A 14,381-nucleotide genomic window follows, 5' to 3' on the forward strand; every position below is an offset into this window, starting at 1 on the left:
TATGTTAATAATGAACATGCTTGAAGGCTTCACAAATTGTATATAAAGACTGTTTTTGTACCTTGTGATCAGATCTTTCTGTGATCTTTACTGCAAGCTCTCTCAACTGCAGTTCTTTGGCAAATAAAGCTGCCACTCTTCAAGCTTGGGTGTGTACATCTTTGTTTTATTCTTACAGATTTTCTGCTTTTACAAAATGGTGCCGTGACTCGGACGGGAACTGTAGATCTCTGCAGGGGTTTGATGTACTGCAGTCCCAGGACTCTTTGGGGGCCTTCAAGTCTCGGTAAGCGCATCTGCAGATTGGACTTCGTATCCAGCAGAACCCAGGACACAGGGCTCTCGTTGACCAGCCTGAGACATCAGACACCAACAGCTTCCTTTCAAGCCATCAGGTTGTTTTACAGCGGAAGAACACGCACAACAGCGTTACTGGTCAGATGATCAGATAGGCAGTGCATAATGCACTGAGCCCAATTCAATGATTGTATGTTGTGTCCCTGATAGCTAAAGGGTACACACTGAGATTCATCAGGGATCCATAGGGGAGGTCTGAGGGCAACTTTAAGAGAGGTGCCTGAAGAGGGCTGTCCAGTCTGTGACAGATCACTAGGATCTCGAGGACAGAAGAGGAGACGTGGGTGGTTGCCTCAGGAGGAGCCGTGGGTGGTTGCCTCCGGATAGACCATGACTATGTGTTTAGCTCTAAATGATGTCTGAGTAAATGCATATGCTAATTTATGTTGTGCAACAGTGTCTTTCTACTGTATGTTTTTGACAATGTTCTTTTTGATTCTCAAAGTATTGTTTAGAAGTTTCAAGTAGTACTGTTACATGTGTAGGGTTTTAGATATCTTAGATACCCCCTAGAGGTTATTGTGTGTGTGTATATTATATACATATATATATTCACTTAAAAAACCATAGGTTTCACACATGTTATAGTTAGCTGTACATTTCACTCGTAAAAAACCAATGAAATTCCACGTTATAGTTAGATCAGGTAACTATAACTTGCGCGCCCACAATAAACTGCTGATGACGTCACATAGTACATCACTCATGACATGGTCAGTGACATCACTCATGACATCAATGATGACATCTGAAATTACACATTGTGGATTGCGGTCGCGCAAGTTATAGTTACCTGATCTAACTATAACGTGGAATTTCATTGGTTTTTTACGAGTGAAATGTACAGCTAACTATAACATGTGTGAAACCTATGGTTTTTTAAGTGAATTTGCAAGGTTTTGTAAATGATAATTCCTAACTATAACGTGTGTGAAACCTATGGTTTTTTCAGTGAATTTGTACGCTTTTTTAAATGCTAAGTTATGTATTTATTTTTTATTTATTTTCTTGGTTTTTCACTATGCGCACACCCTGCGCCCGCCAGTAGATTATATATATATATATATATATATATATATATATATATATAACCTACTGGCGGTCGCCAGTAGATAGTTATAGTTAGGACCTATTATCCATAGGAAATCCGCAACTTTCTATTTAGAATAACTTTGGCACCGGTTGACGAATCTTCGCGAAATTTTCAAAACTCGTGGCTCGCTCCGGTCCACTCCTATCCTGAAAGTCTCGGGGTGAGTCATCAAGCGGGGGCCGAGAAAAAAGGGGGGCCCCAAAACATGTTTTCCCCATGCAATTTTCCATAGGGACCGTTAGTCGCGGCTACAGCCCAAACTGCTGAACGGAATTACACCAAATTTGGCAGAAAGGTAGACCTTGGTTCACACTCGTGCCTTTTGGTTAAATAGTGTAAATCCGTTCAGTAGTTCCTGAGAAAATGAAAAGTAAAATCACATATATATATATGGCCTCGGAGGGTCCACGTACCCTCCAGAGCACAAGCTGTATGCTAATTGGCTGTCAACACTCTAAACCAGGAAGTGTTGGCAGCCATCTTGTGCCTCGGGGCTTCAAAAATTAATGGCTGGGGGGCTCAAAGGCCCCCCAAGCCCCGGGGACCACCTTCCCCGGGGCTTTGTGAAAATATTTGCAGTGGGGCTCACGGCCCCCCCACAGCCCTGGGGACCGCCACCTCCACGGGGCTCTAAATATGTAAATTTGGGGGTCCAGGACGGACCACCACCCCCCGGGGCTTTTTGAAATTGGTGGGATGGTGGCCGCGCGCCCCCCCCCCCCTGGAGCCAATGATGGCCCTGGGGACTGCCACCCCCCAGGGCCGGCTCCTGCAGTGTCCCGGGGTGCCCACCCCAGAGACACTGTAGTTTGCTATGGCAGGGCGGTAGCCTCGCGGCTCACGCCCCCCCCCCCCCCGCAGCCCCGGGCTCCCGCTCTGCCATAGCAAACTTGGCAAACTTGGAAACCTGCTCTCACTTTCAAAATTCAAACCAAATTGCTTTTCCTCACGGGGAGCTGCATGTTAGCAGCTCCCCATGTGGAAAAGCAATGCCGGCTCCCGCAGGAGGCGGGGAGCTGGCGGGACCGTGGGGGGATTGGGGACCCCCCCACGGCCCCCAACAGAGATGGCCAGCCCTGGGACTCTTAGTGGCCCGGGAGGGGGGCCACGCAGTCCCCCTCCCCCTAAAAAATTAAAAATAAATTAAAAAGGCGGGCTCCGGGGGATGGGGTTCCAGGGGCTGATTAAGGCCTCGGGAGGGGGGCCACGCGGCCCCCTTCCCAAATTTAATAAAAAAAAAAAATAGGGGGCTGGCCCTGGGGGATGGGGTCCCCAGGGCCAAGAAATAAGAAAAAGAAGGGGGCTATGCAGCCCCCCTTTAAAAAATAAAATAAAGAAATACCGGCATCGCTCTGGAGGCCACGCCCCCTCCTTTCAGCACTCTTCAAACACGCCCCCTGGCTCGTTTGCGGATGGGGAATGAATTCCCCTTGAATACTGGGGGTCCCTGGGGGCCAAATAGCCCAACAGGAACCTCCAGTATGCGCCAGGGGGCTGCGTTGCAGAGAGGTGTTCTGAGGCTACATCCCTTTTTACACTTCTCTGCAACGCAGCTCTGTGGCGCTTAATGGAGGTAGCTGGTGGGGTAGTTGCACCCCAGGGACCCTCAAGATTCAAGGGGGGGTAATCCCCCAACTTAAAATATGCCACGGGGCGCATTTGCACAGTGGTGAAGGGAGGGGGCGGGCCTGAGGTGATATGTGTGCAAACACGCCCTGTGGTGCGTTTTAAGTTCAGGAATGAATTCCTCTTCAATCTGGAGGGTCCCTGGGGGCCAACTAGCCCATCAGGTACCTCTAGTAAGCGCCACGGAGCTGCGTTGCAGAGTGTTGTAAAAAGGGGTGTGGCCTCTGAACACCTCTCTGCAAGGCAGCTCTCTGGCGCATACTGGAGGTACCTAGTGGGCTAGTTTGCCTCCAGGGACCCTCAGGATTGAGGAGGAATTAATTCCCCAATTTAAACCGCGCCACAGGGTGTGTTTGCAGACATGTCACTTCAGGCCACGCCTCCTTCCTTCACCACTGTGCAAATGCGCCCCATGGCGCGTTTTAAGTTGGGGGATTAACTCTCTTTTAATACTGAGGGTCCCTAAGGGCCAACTAGCCCAACAGGTATCTCCAGTGTGCGCCAGGGAGCTGCATTGCAGACAGGTGTTCAGAGGCCACGCCCCTTTTTACACCTCTCTGGAACGCAGCTCTGTGGCGCTTGCTGGAGGTACCTAGTGGGGTAGTTTGACCCTAGGGACCCTTAGGATTCAAGGGGACTTAATCTCTCAATTTAGAACGGCCAGAGGGCGGGTTTACACAGTGGTGAAGGGAGGGGACGGGGCCTGAGGTGACATGTGCAAACACGCCCTGTGGCGCGTTTTAAGTTGGGGAAATAATTCCCCTTCAACCCTGAGGGCCCATGAGGGCCAACTAGTCCACCAGGTGCTTCCAGTAAGAAGCACTGTGCTGCGTTTCAGAGAGGAGGTGATGTCATTTGAGATGTCATCAGTGATGTCATCAGTGAGGTCACTGACCATGTCTTGAGTGATGTAATATGTGAGGTCATCAGCAGTGCATTGCGGGGGCGCGAGTTATAGTTAGCTGAACTAACTATAACGGGGGAATTTCTATGGTTTTGTACGAGTGACAGGTCCAGCTAACGATAACGCCCCTGAAACCTATGGTTTTTTCTGTGAATTTCTAAGGTTTTTTAAATGCTAATTCCTAACTATAACGTGCCTGAAACCTATGTTTTTTTTAATTGATATATATATATATATATATATATGAAATCCTCGTCTGCCAGCTTGCATCTCTTTCGTGGATAAAGAACGAGAGTGAACCCAAGTTTGGTGCATAAAGTGTTTATTTGGCGCTCACACCAATTCCGCCATATCGCGTTTAGGCCGTTGCCGGCCTTGATCACATGACAACGCTGAATTGTTGGATCCCCTGATTTAAAGTGACAGTGTTCAATTATCAATATGCAGGACATAGAAAACAGACTATCATCATAGCAAACGCTTGCATAAATGCATTATAATAACAGGTGTGAATACAATGGTAAAAAAACATCATATTATGCGCCATATATATCATACTCAGTAAACTATTTTTAAGTACAGCCAAAGGGCGCAGGGCAGCCTTAGATACCACTTAAAGTATGCCTCCATGTGGTACAGCAGCCTGGTATGTAGTAGGTAAAAAGGGATACTCTGCTGCTGTTCATCTAGACCAGTGGACTCATTTTAACAGAAAAAATTATGATTTGCAATGGCCAGAGTATGGCACTTTTGATAGAGATAAACTGCTTTATTTAGAAGAATATTTGTGGGAAAGAGAAAAGAAAGGGAAGAAAGTGTGTTTATTACAATGGTATGCGTTTAATGCATGGCGATCATATGCAGCTGGACGATGGTCGGGGGAATTCAGGACAATGTTGGCAAAAGCCATAAGTTAAAATAAAAATAACGCACAAGAAAGATGTACGACCAAATGCAGGGACAAAGAAATAGACAAATGTTTCACAGTTCACAAACCTATACCAGCTATTTACCCCATGTTACTCAATGCTCCCCCAGCCCAGGAGAATACAGAGGATCCTGTAATAGAAGCATTATTGACCACCCCACCACCATACAGTCAAACATTAATAGACCTATCACAAGAACAAAAGCAAAAAACAACTATACAACACAAAGATATACCCTCTACACCTGGTCCAAAACAGGAAAAAAGGGTCTGCAATCAGAACTCACACTTTCACAGAAAGAACAGAATGAGGTACAAGGGTGGTTGAAAGACGTTATGAAAAAGGGTCCTCTTTGTGGTCAAATGAACGGTGCAAATTCCCAATACACTACACACCCACATTTCAACATTTTACTTTGATAGATTTTGAAAAAAGGCATTTCACAGGTTTATGAATTGGGAAAGATTTTGGCCTTCTACTGACGGATACCCAAAAGTAGAAAATTTGCCCAATAAAATATATAACAAATTACTAGCAGTACTAGAAGATAAAGTGGCAACAGAGAGAGAAGGTCGAGATGCACTCCAGATATTAACTTAATGAACAGACAGACACATAGTATGTAGAAAGAAAATAAATGTGAACTTCTGAAAAAAGATAAAGATGACAGCGCACAAGAACTTCCATCTGATTTCCATCTGCCTCTCAGGGAGGTACCAGGAAGTCAGCACGGGAAACCCACTTTTAAAGTTCACATACCATGGTCCAATGTTGAGTTGCACAGATTTGCCCTTAAGTTTCACGATTTTAGACAAGATGTAGAAGAATAGTATAGGTAGACAGAAATAATACTAAGAGTTGGCAATCTTACCCTGGAAAACAAATGTTTTCTATAATATTGCCACCAGATATTTAGGGGGAAATGAGGAAAGAAGATGATGAATGTTCAGAAATAAATTGTAAACAGATTAAAAAAGCAAGAAGAAAAAATGGGAGGACATTCTGGATGGAGGAAAAAAGGGCCTCCTAAACTAATGGCCAAAATAAACATACTGGTACCAAGGAAACAAATAGATTGGTCCAAATTAAATGGATGTATCCAGGATACTGAAGTAACAGTATCTGCCTTTTTCACTAGAATGCAGAAGATATTCACAGCTTCAAGTGGACTAGAGAGTGAAAATGAGGCAACACAAAGTGCACTGGTGTCCTGCTTTGTTAATAATTTGAAACCTGCAATAAAAAAGGGATTCTAGAATACAACCAAACATGGTCATGCAAGCCACTGACAGAAATATTACAATTAGCACAGTACTACGAGTTGCTGGGGGAAAAGGAATTGGAAGTTAAAAATAACAAACTAAAGGACCTAAAAAGAAAGGTCTTAATTCAGCAGGCGCACCAGTATGGTGTCCGTGGGCAGAGGGGCAGAGGGGCAGGGGGAGAGGTAAGGTAAGGTAAGGCCCCCAAAGGAAATTTTTGGCTCCTCCAGTAGAGCAGCAACATCACGCTACAAATGAGCACACCCACACACACAGGGATGTTTTAATTGTGGTGAACAAGATCATTGGAGAGCCCAATGCCCCCCCAAACAGTCACAAAGAGGGGGTGGGATAGGAAGATCAAGGGTCCAGGAAAAAGTATGGGAAGAGCTTGATATCAACAACAAGGACATGACTCACTTCCTGGCCCAACACAATATTTCTCCTAGACAAACATCTTTGATAATGCAGAAATGCCAAAAATGCAGGTACACCATCCCTATGATGGCATATATCAGGAAGGGCCCCCAGGGGTATGGGATTATTATTAACAATAGGGAGACCTGAGAGAGTTAATACAGTGTATGGTAGTCCCTGTAGATCCCACTGGACCATATGTAAAGGGTGAGGTTGAAGGTACACCTGTGGAATTGTTAATAGATACAGCGGCCACAAATTTATCCTTGACAAAGAAAAATGTTCCAGATGTTCCTCTCTCTGGAAAAATAAATAAGTCACTGGGATTCACTTATATACCTGTAACAAACCCAATGTCAGCACCATTGAAGAACAAGTTACTTACCTTCGGTAACGATGTATCTGTACGAAACATTAGTTAGATTCCTCACCTTAGAATATCCCCAGGCATCCGGCTGGATCCGGGAAGATTTTTCATCAGCAATACCCATTGCGCGTCGCTAGGCGTCGTCTGCGGCTCCGCATCCGTCGTCGGCGTCGTGCGCCGGAATGACGAGGTCGGAGTATTTAGACGCCGCCCTCGTGAGCTGACGTCTGTTCTAGTACATAGCTTTCAGCGCCAGGAACGCAGAGCCATGAAAGAGACCGACACTTGTGCCAAAAAAGTCTAGGGCCCTGAAAAGGATAACCTTAACCCTAGATGTCGGTTCGCAGAACGGGGAGGATGGGTGGGTCGGTGAGGAATCTAACTAACTAATGTTTCTTACAGATACATCGTTACCGAAGGTAAGTAACTTGATCATCTGAAAGAAACACGTTAGTTAGATTCCTCACCTTAGAATAGATACCCCAGCAATACCAACCCCGGTGGTGGGTCTGCGAACCAAGATCACACCAGAAAGTCCTGGAGAACAGAACGGCCAAAGAAGCCGTCTCTCCGGACTTGGCTGTCCAGGCAGTAATGCTTGGCAAACGTGTGCAGCGAGGCCCACGTTGCTGCCTGACAAATGTCCTGCAAGGGGACTCCCCCAGGGCAGTCGTCGCCTCCTTGGCCCGAGTGGAATAGGCCCTCAGCCCAACAGGAGGTTCCTTTTTAGCTAAGGAGTAACAAGCTTTGATGCACAAAACGACCCACCGAGAGATGGTCCGCTTGTGCACCGCCCGCCCCTTCTTAGCGCCCACGTAGCCAACGAAGGGTTGGTCGTCCACCCGGAACTTTTTTGTGCGGCCCAGATAGAAGGAGAGCGCACGTTTTGGGTCCAGACGGTGAGCCTCTCTTTCGAGGGATGCGGAGGCAAAAAGAAGGTGGGCAGCGTAACAGACTGTCCGATGTGAAAGGCAGTCACAACCTTAGGAAGGGCGAGTGCGGAGCACAACCTTTTCCGGATGGATAGAAAGGAAAGGAGGCTTAGAAGAGAGAGCCTGGAGCTCACTCACCCTTCTAGCACAGGTGATGGCTACCAGGAAAGCAGTCTTAAGCGTCAACAAACGAAGAGGACAATTATGAAGTGGCTCAAAGGGAGCGCACATCAGATATGTCAAAACAAGATTCAAATCCCACTGAGGGATTACGAAAGGGACAGGAGGAAACATGTGAGTAATGCCCTTAAAGAATCGAGAAACAACAGGGGTTTGAAAAGACAAGGCTGATCAGGAAGCCAGAGGAAGGCAGAGATAGCAGAAAGATAACCTTAAAGAGTGCCCAGAGCAGAGCCCTGCTGGGCCAAAGAAAGAAGGAAGAGAAGAACCTCAGAAAGAGGGGCGGAAAGGGCAGCCACAGCCTTTGCTGTGCACCATGCCACAAATTTGTTCCACCTACAGGTGTATACCATTTTAGTGGAGGGACGCCTGGCTGCCAGAATCACATCGCAGACTTCAGGAGGCAAGTCAAATGGCATCAACTATCACCGCTCAATCTCCACGCATGGAGGTGGAGACTGGTCAGGTTCGGGTGGAGGACCGTCCCCTGCTGCTGCAACAGAAGGTCCTCCTGAAGAGGCAGTCGTATCGAGGGATCGATTGACAGACTCGGGATACCAGTACCTTCGTGCCCAATCCGGAGCCACCAAGATGACTTGGGCCCGGTCGCGCCGGATCTTCTTCAGCACTCTGGGCAGAAGTGGTATAGGCGGAAAGGCGTACAACAGACCGCAACTCCACTCGCGACGAAAAGCGTCCCCGAGCGAGTGCCGCCTTGGAAACTCCAACGTGCAGAACTGCTGACATTGCGCATTCTCTTCGGTGGCGAATAGATCTAACCAAGGATCTCCCCACTGCCGAAAGAGGCCTTGCGCCACGTCGGAGTTGAGACGCACTTTCATGATCCATCATGCACCGGCGGCTGAGATCGTCTGCTCTGGCGTTCAGAGCCCGCCAGATGTTGAACCACCAGGGTGATTCCCTGATGTTCCAGCCATGTCCAGAGGCGCAGAGCGTCCTGACTAAGGGTCCACGACCCCACCCTGCCCTGTTTGTTGCAATACCACATGGCGGTGGTGTTGTCCGTGAACACCTGCACCACACTTCTCCGGACAACGGGAAGGAATGCCTTCAGTGCAAGTCGGATCGCTCTCAGCTCCAAACGGTTGATATGGAGCCGAGACTCCGCCGGAGACCAGAGTCCTCTGATCGCCGCCTCCCCCATGTGGCCCCCCATCCCAGGAGTGACGCATCCGTCACCACTACGTGCTCCGGGTGGGGTAGGGAGAGGGATCTGCCGCTGACCCAATCGCGGTTCGTGAGCCACCACTGCAACTGTTTTGCAGTGCCCTTCGAGATCAAGACATGGCCGGACAGGTTGCCCCGATGCTGGGCCCACTGAAACTTCAGGTCCCACTGCAGAGCCCGCATTCGCCACCTGCCGTGATGCACTAACAGGATGCAGGAGGCCATCAGACCCAGAAGCCGCAGCACCAACCTGACCGAAACCCGGGATAGAGGCTAAAAGATGGGAATCAGAGCCTGAATATCCCGGACCCGCTGCTCCGGAGGATAAGCCCGGAACTGCGCCGACTCCAGAACTGCCCCGATGAAAAGGAGCTTCTGGGAGGGACTCAGATGCGACTTCGGCACGTTGATGGAGAACCCCAGCAAATGCAGGAGGTCGGCCGTAGTCTGGAGGTGGGAGACGATTTGCTGGGGCGAGCCCACCTTCCACAGTCAGTCGTCGAGATAGGGGAAGACTGGAACCCCTGATCTGCGCAGATGAGCTGCGACCACCGCCATCACTTTCGTGAACACCTGAAGGACACTGGTGAGGCCGAAGGGGAGCACCGTGAACTGAAAATGCTCCTGACCCACCGTGAACCGCAGGTAACGCCGGTAGGCCGGCAGGACGGGAATGTGAAAATAAGCGTCCTGCAAGTCCAACGCTACCATCCAGTCTCCTGAATCCAGGGCAGCCAGAACCTGAGCTAGGGTAAGCATCTTGAACCTCTCCTTCCGGAGGAAGGCGTTGACGCTCCTGAGGTCCAAGAAAGGGCGTAGGCCCCCTTTGCCCTTCTTGGGAACCAGAAAGTAGTGGGAATAGCAACCATGACCTACTTCTGGACCAGGAACGCGTTCGACGACCCCCTTGGCCAAGAGCGCTCCAACTTCCTCCCGTAGAAGATTCAAGTGATTCCCCGACATGCAGTGGCACTGCAGTGACATGGCTGGAGGGGTTGTCTCGAAGGGGAGGGAGTAGCCCCTTCAGACGATTTGCAGCTCCCACCTGTCTGACGTGATGGAACGCCAGTGGAGCAGGTGATGGCAAACTCTGCCTCCCACTGGTGTGGAATGGGCCTGAAAGCACGGACTAGGAGGGCTTTGAGGCGGACGCTGCCAGGGTTGATGTGGACTGACCGGCACGTTGACCCCCGGTACCACCTCGGCGGAATCCACGTCCGCGACCGCGTGGAGATTGGTTCTGCGTCCGGTGGCTAGGCGGACGTGAGGGGGCGCCACTTCCTTGGCCACGAAAGGGACGAAAAGTGGAAGTTTGCGGTCGCGGCCCGAGAGGCCCAAGGACTTGGCCATAGCCCGGGAGTCCTTGAAGCGCACCAGCGCACTATCCGCCTTGTCGCCAAAAAGGCGAGTGCCATCAAAGGGCATATCCATGAGGGTGCTCTGGACATCCCCTGAGAAAGACGTGGACCGCAGCCAGGCGTGGCGTCGGAGCGCCACCGTGGTCGACATCGCCCTACCCAGCGAGCCGCGTCCGGGCCTCTTCCGGACACTGGGCCAGCACGTCCTCCACCGTATCCCACAGAGAGTGAGAATAACGGTCCAAGAGGCAAGCGGTGTTCAAGGACCGCAGTCCCAAACTAAGGGAAGAGAACAGCTTCTTACCGAACTGTTCCAGCCTCTTGGATTCCCGATCCGGGGGAGCGGACGGGAAGGAGGATTGGGAAGTAGAGGCCTGGATAACCAGGCTCTCGGGCGTGGGGTGTTGGGACATAATACTGGGGTCGCCCGGAGCATGGCGGTGGCGCCGGGCCACGTTCCGATCAACAGGAGGTACTGTGGAGGGCTTGGACCAGGTGCTCTTCAGAACGTCCACTAGTGCCTCATTGAACTGCAGCAGAATCTCCGAGGAGCTTGCGGACGGTTGAAGCACTTCAGTGAGGAGGTTAGTCCTCACGGCCACAGCAGGCAGCTCCAGCCCAAGGGCTTTGGCCGCCTTGCGCAGCACCACGGAAAATGCAGCACCTTCCTCCGAAGCCACAGTCGGAGGAGAGATGAAACCAGTGTCCGGGGGGGTGTCCAGACCACTGGCATCCCCCAGCTCATCTGCCCAGTCCTGAGATAAGTCGGCCTGCATGGCCAGAGGGTCCTCAGACCCCTCCCAGTCGCCCCCGCCATCCGATTCCTGATAAACAGGGAGAATAATCGGAGCCGGACGGTAGATGAAATTGTCATCCATCGGAGTCGGCTGCGGTGCCGGATGGCGCCGCACCGGCACCGGGCCCGGACCGGGGCTGAACCGGGGAACGGCGTCGTCCTGAGACAGCGCCGGGGTGGAACCGGTGTTGGCGCCAGCGGAGGAGGCGTTGTGAGGTCGACCGGCACCGACTGAGATCCAGGCCTGGATCCCACAGGGACCTGCAGCGTCGGGACCGAAGTCGACGACGGCGCCGGGCCGGAGCCGCCGGCTCGCTAGGCCGCCCAGTCAAGCCCGCGGGGCCCGGAGGCGCGCCGGTAGGCATCGACGGCGGAGCCAGGCCCCTCATGGCCGAGAGGAAGGCACTGATCTCTGCCGGAGTCGCGTCAGTCCCAGGGACCGGTGGGTATGGGGACGGACGCGGCTCCTGCGGCTCCAGCGGAGCCGCGGGTGTGATACCACCCGGACCCTCGACCGAGTCGCGCGACCAGTGAGGGGAGTCTGAAGAACGGTGTCGTCTCTTGGACTTCTTACCATGCTTCGACTTACCCGAAGACTTGGAACCCAACGAGCGGTGATGGTGGCTGCGGCTCCGCAACCGGTCCTTCGACCTCCTCCTGGACCGGGACCTTGAACGGCGCGGAGCCGAGTGTCGGATCTCGAGAAGCTTGCGGGACCGCTCCCACCTAGCTTTCGAGGTCAAGGCCTGGCAGTCGAGGCACGACTCTGCATCGTGGTCGGCCCCCAGGCAGTAAAGGCACCGGCGGTGGTGGTCTGTCACCGACATCAGTCGGTGACAGGAGTCACAGGCTTTAAACCCAGGCATCCTACCGGCACCAGTTCCAGTCGAGTAGACAAAAGAGTCCAAAAAGTTTTAGTCAAAAAGTGACTAAAGGGGTAAGCTCTTCCCGGATCGGCGCGGTCTGGCGTGGGAAAAAGAAGAACTGACGTCAGCGCGCGAGGGCGGCGTGTAAGTACTCCGACGACGTCATTCCGGCGCACGACGCCGACGACGGACGCAGAGCCGCAGACGACGCCTAGCGACGCGCAAGGGGTATTGCTAACGAAAAATCTTTCTGGATCCAGCCCGACGCCTGGGGATATTCTAAGGTGAGGAATCTAACTAACGTGTTTCTTTCAGATATACACTATAGGCCACTCATTCATTTCTAATATCAGACAAATGTGCATTTAATTTGTTGGGTTTAGACTTGTTAAAAAAGATGAATGCAACAATTAAGTGTAGTGCAGACAGAGTTTTCTTGGAAGTAAATGGGCCACTCACAGAGGAAATGGGTAACTGTTTTGTGTCAATAAGAATAAGGAACATCGCAGAACAAATAATGAACCAGATAAGATTTAAGGGTTTTGCAAAACTTAAGAATGACACTGCGGAGAATGCACGTCACACCTGTAACAATTACAGTCAGACAGAATGTGAAACTAGCAAGGATACCACAACACAAGATAGCTCCAGAAGGTCTAAAGGGGTTGCAGGATATAGTAACAGACTTACTAAAGGAAAGGAATTGTAAAAGAAATAACAGGCAATCCTTGTAACAGTCTGACACTACCACTCTTGAAAAGAGGGAATGAGAATACAGATGAACCGTTACAGATTTATAGTTGATCTCAGAGAGAGAAACAAAATAGTAGTGCCACAGTTCCCGGTGGTTCCCTATGTAGTATCGATATTGCCAACACTGTCACCAGAAAAGGCATACTTTTCAGTGGTAGATTTGAAGAATGCCTTCTCAATTCCAGGGTAGCATGTATCTGTTCTCCTTCTCAAGTTTCCTCTGGGACCACAAAGAGCCCTAGTATTTACAATCAGGCTTGAAAAGAGAACCAGATACTTCCAATTTGTCACTCAATTCGGTGTTAATTCAATACATTGATGATTTGCTAATTGTCAGTACCTCTGTGGAACAGTGTACAACTGACACTGTAAATTGCACATGGTCACAAGGTTTCCCCAGAGAAAATACAATTTGTTCAACAAGAAGCGTCCTAATTGAGACACATCCTGTTGAAAGGGCAGAGAAGATAAGAGCATTAAATTGATTCTACAGACACCAGTGCCACGCACCGATAAACAGGTGTGAGCCGTCCCAGGCATGGCTAGCTATTGCCGACACTGGTTAGCTAACTTTCTTTGCTTTCAAAATCTTTATTGGCCCTGACCCACAAGGGCACACCTGAACCCCTTCAGTGGTTGCCAGAACATGAACAAAGCTGCCTTGCCATTAGGCAAGCTCTCTGCTCCTGCTTTGGCCCAACCAGACTATTCTAAGTCTTTCTAACTCTCTATTCATGATTCTGATTCGTGTGCTCTTGCGGCCAGCAGTATGGTGACCACAAAAGAATATGCGCATATTTCTCTGCCACCATGCATACTGTAGCCAAGGCATTACCTTCCTGTATATGTGCGGTTGCAGCAACTGCTCAATCACTACAATGTGCAGAAAGCATAATAATGGGACATGAAGTTGACGTGTATGTTCCACATGCTAATACTGAACAAAACACGTACACAGCACCTCACAAATGCCAGACTCATGCAGTAGGAGATCTGTTTGTTTGCAGCACATGTTGCACTTCACAAATACACTGTTTTGAACCCTGCCACCCTGTTACCTGTTCCCACTGATGAATTACTGAATTAATACAATGATTGTATTTTGTTAACTGAGGAACAAACGAAAAGTAGAATTGATATGACGGATATACCCTATGTAAATGACGAATGAGAATTGTGGGTGGATGGGTCCTGCCTGAATACAGAGGATGGTTATACATCAGCAGCCTATGCAATTGTGACAAATAACACTGTAGTTGAGTCCTATAAAATACCTGAGCTGTCCGCATAAGCAGTGGAACTTGTGGCATTGACATGAGCTTGTGAATTATCTGTAGGAAGATGTGTTAACAT

The 14,381-nt window shown here is 50.0% G+C and overlaps 1 protein-coding gene across 2 annotated transcripts in view; it reads right to left on the minus strand.

Annotated features, from left to right (window-relative positions):
* The window catches only part of PACS1 (phosphofurin acidic cluster sorting protein 1), a 1,493,664-nt gene that overhangs the window by 111,535 nt on the left and 1,367,748 nt on the right, over positions 1 to 14,381 (minus strand). The window lies entirely within an intron of this gene.

This window comes from Triturus cristatus, chromosome 9 (genome assembly GCF_964204655.1).
Source record: "Triturus cristatus chromosome 9, aTriCri1.1, whole genome shotgun sequence".
NCBI lineage: Eukaryota > Metazoa > Chordata > Amphibia > Caudata > Salamandridae > Triturus > Triturus cristatus.